This window comes from Hyla sarda, unplaced genomic scaffold (assembly GCF_029499605.1).
Source record: "Hyla sarda isolate aHylSar1 unplaced genomic scaffold, aHylSar1.hap1 scaffold_231, whole genome shotgun sequence".
Taxonomy (NCBI): domain Eukaryota; kingdom Metazoa; phylum Chordata; class Amphibia; order Anura; family Hylidae; genus Hyla; species Hyla sarda.
In genome coordinates, this window is record NW_026608991.1 from 204,907 (window position 1) to 220,894 (window position 15,988).

At 45.9% G+C, this 15,988-nt stretch overlaps 7 non-coding genes across 7 annotated transcripts; all 7 read right to left on the minus strand.

The window, feature by feature from the left end:
• Window positions 1-1,224: 1,224 nt before the first annotated feature.
• LOC130322100 (U2 spliceosomal RNA) lies at window positions 1,225-1,415 on the minus strand. Its single transcript, XR_008867687.1, has one exon. It is a non-coding gene; the product is annotated as a U2 spliceosomal RNA (small nuclear RNA).
• Window positions 1,416-3,511: 2,096 nt separating this feature from the next.
• On the minus strand, window positions 3,512-3,702 carry LOC130322101 (U2 spliceosomal RNA). Its single transcript, XR_008867688.1, has one exon. It is a non-coding gene; the product is annotated as a U2 spliceosomal RNA (small nuclear RNA).
• A 2,088-nt stretch (window positions 3,703-5,790) lies between these two features.
• On the minus strand, window positions 5,791-5,981 carry LOC130322102 (U2 spliceosomal RNA). The gene has a single exon (XR_008867689.1). It is a non-coding gene; the product is annotated as a U2 spliceosomal RNA (small nuclear RNA).
• A 2,088-nt stretch (window positions 5,982-8,069) lies between these two features.
• Window positions 8,070-8,260, minus strand: LOC130322104 (U2 spliceosomal RNA). Its single transcript, XR_008867691.1, has one exon. It is a non-coding gene; the product is annotated as a U2 spliceosomal RNA (small nuclear RNA).
• A 2,089-nt stretch (window positions 8,261-10,349) lies between these two features.
• On the minus strand, window positions 10,350-10,540 carry LOC130322106 (U2 spliceosomal RNA). The gene has a single exon (XR_008867692.1). It is a non-coding gene; the product is annotated as a U2 spliceosomal RNA (small nuclear RNA).
• A 2,084-nt stretch (window positions 10,541-12,624) lies between these two features.
• Window positions 12,625-12,815, minus strand: LOC130322107 (U2 spliceosomal RNA). Its single transcript, XR_008867693.1, has one exon. It is a non-coding gene; the product is annotated as a U2 spliceosomal RNA (small nuclear RNA).
• Window positions 12,816-14,895: 2,080 nt separating this feature from the next.
• Window positions 14,896-15,086, minus strand: LOC130322153 (U2 spliceosomal RNA). Its single transcript, XR_008867735.1, has one exon. It is a non-coding gene; the product is annotated as a U2 spliceosomal RNA (small nuclear RNA).
• Between the last annotated feature and the right edge of the window lie 902 nt (window positions 15,087-15,988).

Here is a 15,988-nt window from a genome sequence, read left to right on the forward strand (position 1 = left end):
TGTGCGCGTATATATATATATATATATATATATATATATATATATATATATATATTTCTCCGCCGAAATCACTTTTAAACCCATTTCCACCTTTTTTTCCCTTCTCTTCCTCTTACTTTTTTTTCACGTTTTTTTACGTTTTTCTCCTTTTCGCCTCTTTTCTGGGCGTATTATTCTTCTTTTTCTTCTTTTTTTTCGTCTAATGCATACCCCATCAGTGCAGCAATGCTTATTCAATACCGCCAGCAGATGGAGACACTGGGGGATAATTTTCTAAGGATTTATACTGATTTTTCCTGTCTGAATTTGTCGCACAGAAAGTTGCAGGCCAAATATGTGTGACATTTCTGCGACTTTAGCTTCTAGAGCATTTTTACAACATTATACATAGGTGCTGAATACATAAAAAGCGACTGTTCAGCGACAGACAAGTCGCATCGGCTGAAAGTAGGCCAGAATGTCAGTCCATGTTGGAGCAGGTTTAGATACAGTCTAAAGCATAGATCTCAAAGTCTGTGCACAGAATTTAGCAAGGGCCTCGCACCTTCTGATGCATCAGGTAGGTGCACTATAGCATAGCCTAACCCTCTGTACTTTGGTCTATATTGATGCGGGACATAGACAGCCAGCTGATGACCAATCCATTAGTGCAATGGATGGCTGGAAGCATTTGTCTTTGCCTTTGCAATACCACAGAAGCAATGCATGGTCAATGTACAGCAATGACACACCTGTGTGAACAGCCAGGAGACCCCCCCATGTTATGTTACATAGTTACATAGTTAGTACGGTCGAAAAAAGACATATGTCCATCAAGTTCAACCAGGGAATTAAGGGGTAGGGGTGTGGCGCGATATTGGGGAAGGGATGAGATTTTATATTTCTTCATAAGCATTAATCTTATTTTGTCAATTAGGAACATTCAGCACCCACCCGCTATCTAGGCAGCTGCCTATCATGTCATGCCCTACCTGCACAGGTGTGCTGGCTACTCAAATGATCCAATTAAGGAGGCCATTTAGTCAGCAGCAGCAGAAGTCCTGTGCCTGGACGCTCCAACAGCGGCCAGACACAAGCAGAAGCAGCAGAAGCAGCAGCAGCACCACCTTTTGTTTTTTGGCTGCAGCAGCAGCAGCAGCAGCAAGGCCCACAGGGCTGGCTAGCTGGCTAGCCAGCAAGCAGGTAGCAATGAAAGTAGGAATCTTTCTTTTTAACCCTGTAAGGGGGTGGTGCACTGTACCCGAAGATACTGCCATATCGGGTCAATGCATAGGGCGACGGAAGCAAGCTTCGAAATCGGCCCCCGTTCTCAAAAATCCATTTAATATATGGTCCCCAGATAGGGGACGTATCAGATATTAAACTGATAAGAACAGATACTACACTTGATCTTAGCCAAAAGGCCGAGAAGCGATAACCGTGAAAGGGGCGGGCCCAACAAGGTCCCCTTCATGGGCACTATCACTGCTTGCTGTCAGGGAGGCTGCCAGACAATTTTCCATGCACACTCTGGGCTGGGGGGCAGTCAACCACCAGTACACACAGCAGAACCTAAACCCATACCATTATTGCTAAGCAGCAAGACAGGGGCCCATTGCACTCCCACGGGGCCTTTTTAAATGCAATCCATAACCCGGATTTGCCAGGAACCCTTCTTACTCCTCCTACTTGCATGTGACACTGGGCTTAGGATCTGCATAGGAAACACACACACAAGCACACACCTACCTTTGTTGCCTGCAGATGCCTCCTTGGCTGTCCCCAAACGGTATCAAACCAACACCCACGGGAAGCTGTAAGCATAGAGGACATGCCTGCACCCCATTGGACTTACCTGTGTGGGTTAAATCCGGGTTATTTGACAACCTATGGCGGTGATGGTTCTGCTCAGGCAGAGCAGTGCTGATGCTCCTCATAAAGCTGTCGCTGCTGTGAAGGTTCTAGGTGACATCACAATCCCTATGGTTACATACACAACAAAGCTGGGTTGTTGTTGTTTACACTCTGCAAGGCCTGTGGAAGTGAGTGACATCATAGCACTGTAGTTCTGAGGGTTCTAGATGGATGCAACAATCTCCTGTTGCTTCTATGAAGGCCATAATAGACGACATCACCAAACAGCTCCATAGTCACATACACAGCAAAGGAGAGATGTTGTTTACACCTAGTGATGTCAGTGGTATTGAGTGACATCACAGCACAGTGCTAAGGCTCCTGGGCCTGGACACAGCAGCGGCTGCAATATCTCAACGGAGAATACGTTTATATATATGTGTGTGTGTGCGCGTATATATATATATATATATATATATATATATATATATATATATATATTTCTCCGCCGAAATCACTTTTAAACCCATTTCCACCTTTTTTTCCCTTCTCTTCCTCTTACTTTTTTTTCACGTTTTTTTACGTTTTTCTCCTTTTCGCCTCTTTTCTGGGCGTATTATTCTTCTTTTTCTTCTTTTTTTTCGTCTAATGCATACCCCATCAGTGCAGCAATGCTTATTCAATACCGCCAGCAGATGGAGACACTGGGGGATAATTTTCTAAGGATTTATACTGATTTTTCCTGTCTGAATTTGTCGCACAGAAAGTTGCAGGCCAAATATGTGTGACATTTCTGCGACTTTAGCTTCTAGAGCATTTTTACAACATTATACATAGGTGCTGAATACATAAAAAGCGACTGTTCAGCGACAGACAAGTCGCATCGGCTGAAAGTAGGCCAGAATGTCAGTCCATGTTGGAGCAGGTTTAGATACAGTCTAAAGCATAGATCTCAAAGTCTGTGCACAGAATTTAGCAAGGGCCTCGCACCTTCTGATGCATCAGGTAGGTGCACTATAGCATAGCCTAACCCTCTGTACTTTGGTCTATATTGATGCGGGACATAGACAGCCAGCTGATGACCAATCCATTAGTGCAATGGATGGCTGGAAGCATTTGTCTTTGCCTTTGCAATACCACAGAAGCAATGCATGGTCAATGTACAGCAATGACACACCTGTGTGAACAGCCAGGAGACCCCCCCATGTTATGTTACATAGTTACATAGTTAGTACGGTCGAAAAAAGACATATGTCCATCAAGTTCAACCAGGGAATTAAGGGGTAGGGGTGTGGCGCGATATTGGGGAAGGGATGAGATTTTATATTTCTTCATAAGCATTAATCTTATTTTGTCAATTAGGAACATTCAGCACCCACCCGCTATCAAGGCAGCTGCCTATCATGTCATGCCCTACCTGCACAGGTGTGCTGGCTACTCAAATGATCCAATTAAGGAGGCCATTTAGTCAGCAGCAGCAGAAGTCCTGTGCCTGGACGCTCCAACAGCGGCCAGACACAAGCAGAAGCAGCAGAAGCAGCAGCAGCACCACCTTTTGTTTTTTGGCTGCAGCAGCAGCAGCAGCAGCAGCAGCAGCAGGCCCACAGGGCTGGCTAGCTGGCTAGCCAGCAAGCAGGTAGCAATGAAAGTAGGAATCTTTCTTTTTAACCCTGTAAGGGGGTGGTGCACTGTACCCGAAGATACTGCCATATCGGGTCAATGCATAGGGCGACGGAAGCAAGCTTCGAAATCGGCCCCCGTTCTCAAAAATCCATTTAATATATGGTCCCCAGATAGGGGACGTATCAGATATTAAACTGATAAGAACAGATACTACACTTGATCTTAGCCAAAAGGCCGAGAAGCGATAACCGTGAAAGGGGCGGGCCCAACAAGGTCCCCTTCATGGGCACTATCACTGCTTGCTGTCAGGGAGGCTGCCAGACAATTTTCCATGCACACTCTGGGCTGGGGGGCAGTCAACCACCAGTACACACAGCAGAACCTAAACCCATACCATTATTGCTAAGCAGCAAGACAGGGGCCCATTGCACTCCCACGGGGCCTTTTTAAATGCAATCCATAACCCGGATTTGCCAGGAACCCTTCTTACTCCTCCTACTTGCATGTGACACTGGGCTTAGGATCTGCATAGGAAACACACACACAAGCACACACCTACCTTTGTTGCCTGCAGATGCCTCCTTGGCTGTCCCCAAACGGTATCAAACCAACACCCACGGGAAGCTGTAAGCATAGAGGACATGCCTGCACCCCATTGGACTTACCTGTGTGGGTTAAATCCGGGTTATTTGACAACCTATGGCGGTGATGGTTCTGCTCAGGCAGAGCAGTGCTGATGCTCCTCATAAAGCTGTCGCTGCTGTGAAGGTTCTAGGTGACATCACAATCCCTATGGTTACATACACAACAAAGCTGGGTTGTTGTTGTTTACACTCTGCAAGGCCTGTGGAAGTGAGTGACATCATAGCACTGTAGTTCTGAGGGTTCTAGATGGATGCAACAATCTCCTGTTGCTTCTATGAAGGCCATAATAGACGACATCACCAAACAGCTCCATAGTCACATACACAGCAAAGGAGAGATGTTGTTTACACCTAGTGATGTCAGTGGTATTGAGTGACATCACAGCACAGTGCTAAGGCTCCTGGGCCTGGACACAGCAGCGGCTGCAATATCTCAACGGAGAATACGTTTATATATATGTGTGTGTGTGCGCGTATATATATATATATATATATATATATATATATATATATATATATTCTCCGCCGAAATCACTTTTAAACCCATTTCCACCTTTTTTTCCCTTCTCTTCCTCTTACTTTTTTTTCACGTTTTTTTACGTTTTTCTCCTTTTCGCCTCTTTTCTGGGCGTATTATTCTTCTTTTTCTTCTTTTTTTTCGTCTAATGCATACCCCATCAGTGCAGCAATGCTTATTCAATACCGCCAGCAGATGGAGACACTGGGGGATAATTTTCTAAGGATTTATACTGATTTTTCCTGTCTGAATTTGTCGCACAGAAAGTTGCAGGCCAAATATGTGTGACATTTCTGCGACTTTAGCTTCTAGAGCATTTTTACAACATTATACATAGGTGCTGAATACATAAAAAGCGACTGTTCAGCGACAGACAAGTCGCATCGGCTGAAAGTAGGCCAGAATGTCAGTCCATGTTGGAGCAGGTTTAGATACAGTCTAAAGCATAGATCTCAAAGTCTGTGCACAGAATTTAGCAAGGGCCTCGCACCTTCTGATGCATCAGGTAGGTGCACTATAGCATAGCCTAACCCTCTGTACTTTGGTCTATATTGATGCGGGACATAGACAGCCAGCTGATGACCAATCCATTAGTGCAATGGATGGCTGGAAGCATTTGTCTTTGCCTTTGCAATACCACAGAAGCAATGCATGGTCAATGTACAGCAATGACACACCTGTGTGAACAGCCAGGAGACCCCCCCATGTTATGTTACATAGTTACATAGTTAGTACGGTCGAAAAAAGACATATGTCCATCAAGTTCAACCAGGGAATTAAGGGGTAGGGGTGTGGCGCGATATTGGGGAAGGGATGAGATTTTATATTTCTTCATAAGCATTAATCTTATTTTGTCAATTAGGAACATTCAGCACCCACCCGCTATCAAGGCAGCTGCCTATCATGTCATGCCCTACCTGCACAGGTGTGCTGGCTACTCAAATGATCCAATTAAGGAGGCCATTTAGTCAGCAGCAGCAGAAGTCCTGTGCCTGGACGCTCCAACAGCGGCCAGACACAAGCAGAAGCAGCAGAAGCAGCAGCAGCACCACCTTTTGTTTTTTGGCTGCTGCAGCAGCAGCAGCAGCAGCAAGGCCCACAGGGCTGGCTAGCTGGCTAGCCAGCAAGCAGGTAGCAATGAAAGTAGGAATCTTTCTTTTTAACCCTGTAAGGGGGTGGTGCACTGTACCCGAAGATACTGCCATATCGGGTCAATGCATAGGGCGACGGAAGCAAGCTTCGAAATCGGCCCCCGTTCTCAAAAATCCATTTAATATATGGTCCCCAGATAGGGGACGTATCAGATATTAAACTGATAAGAACAGATACTACACTTGATCTTAGCCAAAAGGCCGAGAAGCGATAACCGTGAAAGGGGCGGGCCCAACAAGGTCCCCTTCATGGGCACTATCACTGCTTGCTGTCAGGGAGGCTGCCAGACAATTTTCCATGCACACTCTGGGCTGGGGGGCAGTCAACCACCAGTACACACAGCAGAACCTAAACCCATACCATTATTGCTAAGCAGCAAGACAGGGGCCCATTGCACTCCCACGGGGCCTTTTTAAATGCAATCCATAACCCGGATTTGCCAGGAACCCTTCTTACTCCTCCTACTTGCATGTGACACTGGGCTTAGGATCTGCATAGGAAACACACACACAAGCACACACCTACCTTTGTTGCCTGCAGATGCCTCCTTGGCTGTCCCCAAACGGTATCAAACCAACACCCACGGGAAGCTGTAAGCATAGAGGACATGCCTGCACCCCATTGGACTTACCTGTGTGGGTTAAATCCGGGTTATTTGACAACCTATGGCGGTGATGGTTCTGCTCAGGCAGAGCAGTGCTGATGCTCCTCATAAAGCTGTCGCTGCTGTGAAGGTTCTAGGTGACATCACAATCCCTATGGTTACATACACAACAAAGCTGGGTTGTTGTTGTTTACACTCTGCAAGGCCTGTGGAAGTGAGTGACATCATAGCACTGTAGTTCTGAGGGTTCTAGATGGATGCAACAATCTCCTGTTGCTTCTATGAAGGCCATAATAGACGACATCACCAAACAGCTCCATAGTCACATACACAGCAAAGGAGAGATGTTGTTTACACCTAGTGATGTCAGTGGTATTGAGTGACATCACAGCACAGTGCTAAGGCTCCTGGGCCTGGACACAGCAGCGGCTGCAATATCTCAACGGAGAATACGTTTATATATATGTGTGTGTGTGCGCGTATATATATATATATATATATATATATATATATATATATATATATTCTCCGCCGAAATCACTTTTAAACCCATTTCCACCTTTTTTTCCCTTCTCTTCCTCTTACTTTTTTTTCACGTTTTTTTACGTTTTTCTCCTTTTCGCCTCTTTTCTGGGCGTATTATTCTTCTTTTTCTTCTTTTTTTTCGTCTAATGCATACCCCATCAGTGCAGCAATGCTTATTCAATACCGCCAGCAGATGGAGACACTGGGGGATAATTTTCTAAGGATTTATACTGATTTTTCCTGTCTGAATTTGTCGCACAGAAAGTTGCAGGCCAAATATGTGTGACATTTCTGCGACTTTAGCTTCTAGAGCATTTTTACAACATTATACATAGGTGCTGAATACATAAAAAGCGACTGTTCAGCGACAGACAAGTCGCATCGGCTGAAAGTAGGCCAGAATGTCAGTCCATGTTGGAGCAGGTTTAGATACAGTCTAAAGCATAGATCTCAAAGTCTGTGCACAGAATTTAGCAAGGGCCTCGCACCTTCTGATGCATCAGGTAGGTGCACTATAGCATAGCCTAACCCTCTGTACTTTGGTCTATATTGATGCGGGACATAGACAGCCAGCTGATGACCAATCCATTAGTGCAATGGATGGCTGGAAGCATTTGTCTTTGCCTTTGCAATACCACAGAAGCAATGCATGGTCAATGTACAGCAATGACACACCTGTGTGAACAGCCAGGAGACCCCCCCATGTTATGTTACATAGTTACATAGTTAGTACGGTCGAAAAAAGACATATGTCCATCAAGTTCAACCAGGGAGGAATTAAGGGGTAGGGGTGTGGCGCGATATTGGGGAAGGGATGAGATTTTATATTTCTTCATAAGCATTAATCTTATTTTGTCAATTAGGAACATTCAGCACCCACCTGCTATCAAGGCAGCTGCCTATCATGTCATGCCCTACCTGCACAGGTGTGCTGGCTACTCAAATGATCCAATTAAGGAGGCCATTTAGTCAGCAGCAGCAGAAGTCCTGTGCCTGGACGCTCCAACAGCGGCCAGACACAAGCAGAAGCAGCAGAAGCAGCAGCAGCACCACCTTTTGTTTTTTGGCTGCAGCAGCAGCAGCAGCAGCAAGGCCCACAGGGCTGGCTAGCTGGCTAGCCAGCAAGCAGGTAGCAATGAAAGTAGGAATCTTTCTTTTTAACCCTGTAAGGGGGTGGTGCACTGTACCCGAAGATACTGCCATATCGGGTCAATGCATAGGGCGACGGAAGCAAGCTTCGAAATCGGCCCCCGTTCTCAAAAATCCATTTAATATATGGTCCCCAGATAGGGGACGTATCAGATATTAAACTGATAAGAACAGATACTACACTTGATCTTAGCCAAAAGGCCGAGAAGCGATAACCGTGAAAGGGGCGGGCCCAACAAGGTCCCCTTCATGGGCACTATCACTGCTTGCTGTCAGGGAGGCTGCCAGACAATTTTCCATGCACACTCTGGGCTGGGGGGCAGTCAACCACCAGTACACACAGCAGAACCTAAACCCATACCATTATTGCTAAGCAGCAAGACAGGGGCCCATTGCACTCCCACGGGGCCTTTTTAAATGCAATCCATAACCCGGATTTGCCAGGAACCCTTCTTACTCCTCCTACTTGCATGTGACACTGGGCTTAGGATCTGCATAGGAAACACACACACAAGCACACACCTACCTTTGTTGCCTGCAGATGCCTCCTTGGCTGTCCCCAAACGGTATCAAACCAACACCCACGGGAAGCTGTAAGCATAGAGGACATGCCTGCACCCCATTGGACTTACCTGTGTGGGTTAAATCCGGGTTATTTGACAACCTATGGCGGTGATGGTTCTGCTCAGGCAGAGCAGTGCTGATGCTCCTCATAAAGCTGTCGCTGCTGTGAAGGTTCTAGGTGACATCACAATCCCTATGGTTACATACACAACAAAGCTGGGTTGTTGTTGTTTACACTCTGCAAGGCCTGTGGAAGTGAGTGACATCATAGCACTGTAGTTCTGAGGGTTCTAGATGGATGCAACAATCTCCTGTTGCTTCTATGAAGGCCATAATAGACGACATCACCAAACAGCTCCATAGTCACATACACAGCAAAGGAGAGATGTTGTTTACACCTAGTGATGTCAGTGGTATTGAGTGACATCACAGCACAGTGCTAAGGCTCCTGGGCCTGGACACAGCAGCGGCTGCAATATCTCAACGGAGAATACGTTTATATATATGTGTGTGTGTGCGCGTATATATATATATATATATATATATATATATATATATATATATATTTCTCCGCCGAAATCACTTTTAAACCCATTTCCACCTTTTTTTCCCTTCTCTTCCTCTTACTTTTTTTTCACGTTTTTTTACGTTTTTCTCCTTTTCGCCTCTTTTCTGGGCGTATTATTCTTCTTTTTCTTCTTTTTTTTCGTCTAATGCATACCCCATCAGTGCAGCAATGCTTATTCAATACCGCCAGCAGATGGAGACACTGGGGGATAATTTTCTAAGGATTTATACTGATTTTTCCTGTCTGAATTTGTCGCACAGAAAGTTGCAGGCCAAATATGTGTGACATTTCTGCGACTTTAGCTTCTAGAGCATTTTTACAACATTATACATAGGTGCTGAATACATAAAAAGCGACTGTTCAGCGACAGACAAGTCGCATCGGCTGAAAGTAGGCCAGAATGTCAGTCCATGTTGGAGCAGGTTTAGATACAGTCTAAAGCATAGATCTCAAAGTCTGTGCACAGAATTTAGCAAGGGCCTCGCACCTTCTGATGCATCAGGTAGGTGCACTATAGCATAGCCTAACCCTCTGTACTTTGGTCTATATTGATGCGGGACATAGACAGCCAGCTGATGACCAATCCATTAGTGCAATGGATGGCTGGAAGCATTTGTCTTTGCCTTTGCAATACCACAGAAGCAATGCATGGTCAATGTACAGCAATGACACACCTGTGTGAACAGCCAGGAGACCCCCCCATGTTATGTTACATAGTTACATAGTTAGTACGGTCGAAAAAAGACATATGTCCATCAAGTTCAACCAGGGAATTAAGGGGTAGGGGTGTGGCGCGATATTGGGGAAGGGATGAGATTTTATATTTCTTCATAAGCATTAATCTTATTTTGTCAATTAGGAACATTCAGCACCCACCCGCTATCAAGGCAGCTGCCTATCATGTCATGCCCTACCTGCACAGGTGTGCTGGCTACTCAAATGATCCAATTAAGGAGGCCATTTAGTCAGCAGCAGCAGAAGTCCTGTGCCTGGACGCTCCAACAGCGGCCAGACACAAGCAGAAGCAGCAGAAGCAGCAGCAGCACCACCTTTTGTTTTTTGGCTGCTGCAGCAGCAGCAGCAGCAGCAAGGCCCACAGGGCTGGCTAGCTGGCTAGCCAGCAAGCAGGTAGCAATGAAAGTAGGAATCTTTCTTTTTAACCCTGTAAGGGGGTGGTGCACTGTACCCGAAGATACTGCCATATCGGGTCAATGCATAGGGCGACGGAAGCAAGCTTCGAAATCGGCCCCCGTTCTCAAAAATCCATTTAATATATGGTCCCCAGATAGGGGACGTATCAGATATTAAACTGATAAGAACAGATACTACACTTGATCTTAGCCAAAAGGCCGAGAAGCGATAACCGTGAAAGGGGCGGGCCCAACAAGGTCCCCTTCATGGGCACTATCACTGCTTGCTGTCAGGGAGGCTGCCAGACAATTTTCCATGCACACTCTGGGCTGGGGGGCAGTCAACCACCAGTACACACAGCAGAACCTAAACCCATACCATTATTGCTAAGCAGCAAGACAGGGGCCCATTGCACTCCCACGGGGCCTTTTTAAATGCAATCCATAACCCGGATTTGCCAGGAACCCTTCTTACTCCTCCTACTTGCATGTGACACTGGGCTTAGGATCTGCATAGGAAACACACACACAAGCACACACCTACCTTTGTTGCCTGCAGATGCCTCCTTGGCTGTCCCCAAACGGTATCAAACCAACACCCACGGGAAGCTGTAAGCATAGAGGACATGCCTGCACCCCATTGGACTTACCTGTGTGGGTTAAATCCGGGTTATTTGACAACCTATGGCGGTGATGGTTCTGCTCAGGCAGAGCAGTGCTGATGCTCCTCATAAAGCTGTCGCTGCTGTGAAGGTTCTAGGTGACATCACAATCCCTATGGTTACATACACAACAAAGCTGGGTTGTTGTTGTTTACACTCTGCAAGGCCTGTGGAAGTGAGTGACATCATAGCACTGTAGTTCTGAGGGTTCTAGATGGATGCAACAATCTCCTGTTGCTTCTATGAAGGCCATAATAGACGACATCACCAAACAGCTCCATAGTCACATACACAGCAAAGGAGAGATGTTGTTTACACCTAGTGATGTCAGTGGTATTGAGTGACATCACAGCACAGTGCTAAGGCTCCTGGGCCTGGACACAGCAGCGGCTGCAATATCTCAACGGAGAATACGTTTATATATATGTGTGTGTGTGCGCGTATATATATATATATATATATATATATATATATATATATATATTTCTCCGCCGAAATCACTTTTAAACCCATTTCCACCTTTTTTTCCCTTCTCTTCCTCTTACTTTTTTTTCACGTTTTTTTACGTTTTTCTCCTTTTCGCCTCTTTTCTGGGCGTATTATTCTTCTTTTTCTTCTTTTTTTTCGTCTAATGCATACCCCATCAGTGCAGCAATGCTTATTCAATACCGCCAGCAGATGGAGACACTGGGGGATAATTTTCTAAGGATTTATACTGATTTTTCCTGTCTGAATTTGTCGCACAGAAAGTTGCAGGCCAAATATGTGTGACATTTCTGCGACTTTAGCTTCTAGAGCATTTTTACAACATTATACATAGGTGCTGAATACATAAAAAGCGACTGTTCAGCGACAGACAAGTCGCATCGGCTGAAAGTAGGCCAGAATGTCAGTCCATGTTGGAGCAGGTTTAGATACAGTCTAAAGCATAGATCTCAAAGTCTGTGCACAGAATTTAGCAAGGGCCTCGCACCTTCTGATGCATCAGGTAGGTGCACTATAGCATAGCCTAACCCTCTGTACTTTGGTCTATATTGATGCGGGACATAGACAGCCAGCTGATGACCAATCCATTAGTGCAATGGATGGCTGGAAGCATTTGTCTTTGCCTTTGCAATACCACAGAAGCAATGCATGGTCAATGTACAGCAATGACACACCTGTGTGAACAGCCAGGAGACCCCCCCATGTTATGTTACATAGTTACATAGTTAGTACGGTCGAAAAAAGACATATGTCCATCAAGTTCAACCAGGGAATTAAGGGGTAGGGGTGTGGCGCGATATTGGGGAAGGGATGAGATTTTATATTTCTTCATAAGCATTAATCTTATTTTGTCAATTAGGAACATTCAGCACCCACCCGCTATCAAGGCAGCTGCCTATCATGTCATGCCCTACCTGCACAGGTGTGCTGGCTACTCAAATGATCCAATTAAGGAGGCCATTTAGTCAGCAGCAGCAGAAGTCCTGTGCCTGGACGCTCCAACAGCGGCCAGACACAAGCAGAAGCAGCAGAAGCAGCAGCAGCACCACCTTTTGTTTTTTGGCTGCAGCAGCAGCAGCAGCAGCAAGGCCCACAGGGCTGGCTAGCTGGCTAGCCAGCAAGCAGGTAGCAATGAAAGTAGGAATCTTTCTTTTTAACCCTGTAAGGGGGTGGTGCACTGTACCCGAAGATACTGCCATATCGGGTCAATGCATAGGGCGACGGAAGCAAGCTTCGAAATCGGCCCCCGTTCTCAAAAATCCATTTAATATATGGTCCCCAGATAGGGGACGTATCAGATATTAAACTGATAAGAACAGATACTACACTTGATCTTAGCCAAAAGGCCGAGAAGCGATAACCGTGAAAGGGGCGGGCCCAACAAGGTCCCCTTCATGGGCACTATCACTGCTTGCTGTCAGGGAGGCTGCCAGACAATTTTCCATGCACACTCTGGGCTGGGGGGCAGTCAACCACCAGTACACACAGCAGAACCTAAACCCATACCATTATTGCTAAGCAGCAAGACAGGGGCCCATTGCACTCCCACGGGGCCTTTTTAAATGCAATCCATAACCCGGATTTGCCAGGAACCCTTCTTACTCCTCCTACTTGCATGTGACACTGGGCTTAGGATCTGCATAGGAAACACACACACAAGCACACACCTACCTTTGTTGCCTGCAGATGCCTCCTTGGCTGTCCCCAAACGGTATCAAACCAACACCCACGGGAAGCTGTAAGCATAGAGGACATGCCTGCACCCCATTGGACTTACCTGTGTGGGTTAAATCCGGGTTATTTGACAACCTATGGCGGTGATGGTTCTGCTCAGGCAGAGCAGTGCTGATGCTCCTCATAAAGCTGTCGCTGCTGTGAAGGTTCTAGGTGACATCACAATCCCTATGGTTACATACACAACAAAGCTGGGTTGTTGTTGTTTACACTCTGCAAGGCCTGTGGAAGTGAGTGACATCATAGCACTGTAGTTCTGAGGGTTCTAGATGGATGCAACAATCTCCTGTTGCTTCTATGAAGGCCATAATAGACGACATCACCAAACAGCTCCATAGTCACATACACAGCAAAGGAGAGATGTTGTTTACACCTAGTGATGTCAGTGGTATTGAGTGACATCACAGCACAGTGCTAAGGCTCCTGGGCCTGGACACAGCAGCGGCTGCAATATCTCAACGGAGAATACGTTTATATATATGTGTGTGTGTGTGCGTATATATATATATATATATATATATATATATATATATATTTCTCCGCCGAAATCACTTTTAAACCCATTTCCACCTTTTTTTCCCTTCTCTTCCTCTTACTTTTTTTTCACGTTTTTTTACGTTTTTCTCCTTTTCGCCTCTTTTCTGGGCGTATTATTCTTCTTTTTCTTCTTTTTTTTCGTCTAATGCATACCCCATCAGTGCAGCAATGCTTATTCAATACCGCCAGCAGATGGAGACACTGGGGGATAATTTTCTAAGGATTTATACTGATTTTTCCTGTCTGAATTTGTCGCACAGAAAGTTGCAGGCCAAATATGTGTGACATTTCTGCGACTTTAGCTTCTAGAGCATTTTTACAACATTATACATAGGTGCTGAATACATAAAAAGCGACTGTTCAGCGACAGACAAGTCGCATCGGCTGAAAGTAGGCCAGAATGTCAGTCCATGTTGGAGCAGGTTTAGATACAGTCTAAAGCATAGATCTCAAAGTCTGTGCACAGAATTTAGCAAGGGCCTCGCACCTTCTGATGCATCAGGTAGGTGCACTATAGCATAGCCTAACCCTCTGTACTTTGGTCTATATTGATGCGGGACATAGACAGCCAGCTGATGACCAATCCATTAGTGCAATGGATGGCTGGAAGCATTTGTCTTTGCCTTTGCAATACCACAGAAGCAATGCATGGTCAATGTACAGCAATGACACACCTGTGTGAACAGCCAGGAGACCCCCCCATGTTATGTTACATAGTTACATAGTTAGTACGGTCGAAAAAAGACATATGTCCATCAAGTTCAACCAGGGAATTAAGGGGTAGGGGTGTGGCGCGATATTGGGGAAGGGATGAGATTTTATATTTCTTCATAAGCATTAATCTTATTTTGTCAATTAGGAACATTCAGCACCCACCCGCTATCAAGGCAGCTGCCTATCATGTCATGCCCTACCTGCACAGGTGTGCTGGCTACTCAAATGATCCAATTAAGGAGGCCATTTAGTCAGCAGCAGCAGAAGTCCTGTGCCTGGACGCTCCAACAGCGGCCAGACACAAGCAGAAGCAGCAGAAGCAGCAGCAGCACCACCTTTTGTTTTTTGGCTGCAGCAGCAGCAGCAGCAGCAAGGCCCACAGGGCTGGCTAGCTGGCTAGCCAGCAAGCAGGTAGCAATGAAAGTAGGAATCTTTCTTTTTAACCCTGTAAGGGGGTGGTGCACTGTACCCGAAGATACTGACATATCGGGTCAATGCATAGGGCGACGGAAGCAAGCTTCGAAATCGGCCCCCGTTCTCAAAAATCCATTTAATATATGGTCCCCAGATAGGGGACGTATCAGATATTAAACTGATAAGAACAGATACTACACTTGATCTTAGCCAAAAGGCCGAGAAGCGATAACCGTGAAAGGGGCGGGCCCAACAAGGTCCCCTTCATGGGCACTATCACTGCTTGCTGTCAGGGAGGCTGCCAGACAATTTTCCATGCACACTCTGGGCTGGGGGGCAGTCAACCACCAGTACACACAGCAGAACCTAAACCCATACCATTATTGCTAAGCAGCAAGACAGGGGCCCATTGCACTCCCACGGGGCCTTTTTAAATGCAATCCATAACCCGGATTTGCCAGGAACCCTTCTTACTCCTCCTACTTGCATGTGACACTGGGCTTAGGATCTGCATAGGAAACACACACACAAGCACACACCTACCTTTGTTGCCTGCAGATGCCTCCTTGGCTGTCCCCAAACGGTATCAAACCAACACCCACGGGAAGCTGTAAGCATAGAGGACATGCCTGCACCCCATTGGACTTACCTGTGTGGGTTAAATCCGGGTTATTTGACAACCTATGGCGGTGATGGTTCTGCTCAGGCAGAGCAGTGCTGATGCTCCTCATAAAGCTGTCGCTGCTGTGAAGGTTCTAGGTGACATCACAATCCCTATGGTTACATACACAACAAAGCTGGGTTGTTGTTGTTTACACTCTGCAAGGCCTGTGGAAGTGAGTGACATCATAGCACTGTAGTTCTGAGGGTTCTAGATGGATGCAACAATCTCCTGTTGCTTCTATGAAGGCCATAATAGACGACATCACCAAACAGCTCCATAGTCACATACACAGCAAAGGAGAGATGTTGTTTACACCTAGTGATGTCAGTGGTATTGAGTGACATCACAGCACAGTGCTAAGGCTCCTGGGCCTGGACACAGCAGCGGCTGCAATATCTCAACGGAGAATACGTTTATATATATGTGTGTGTGTGCGCGTATATATATATATATATATATATATATATA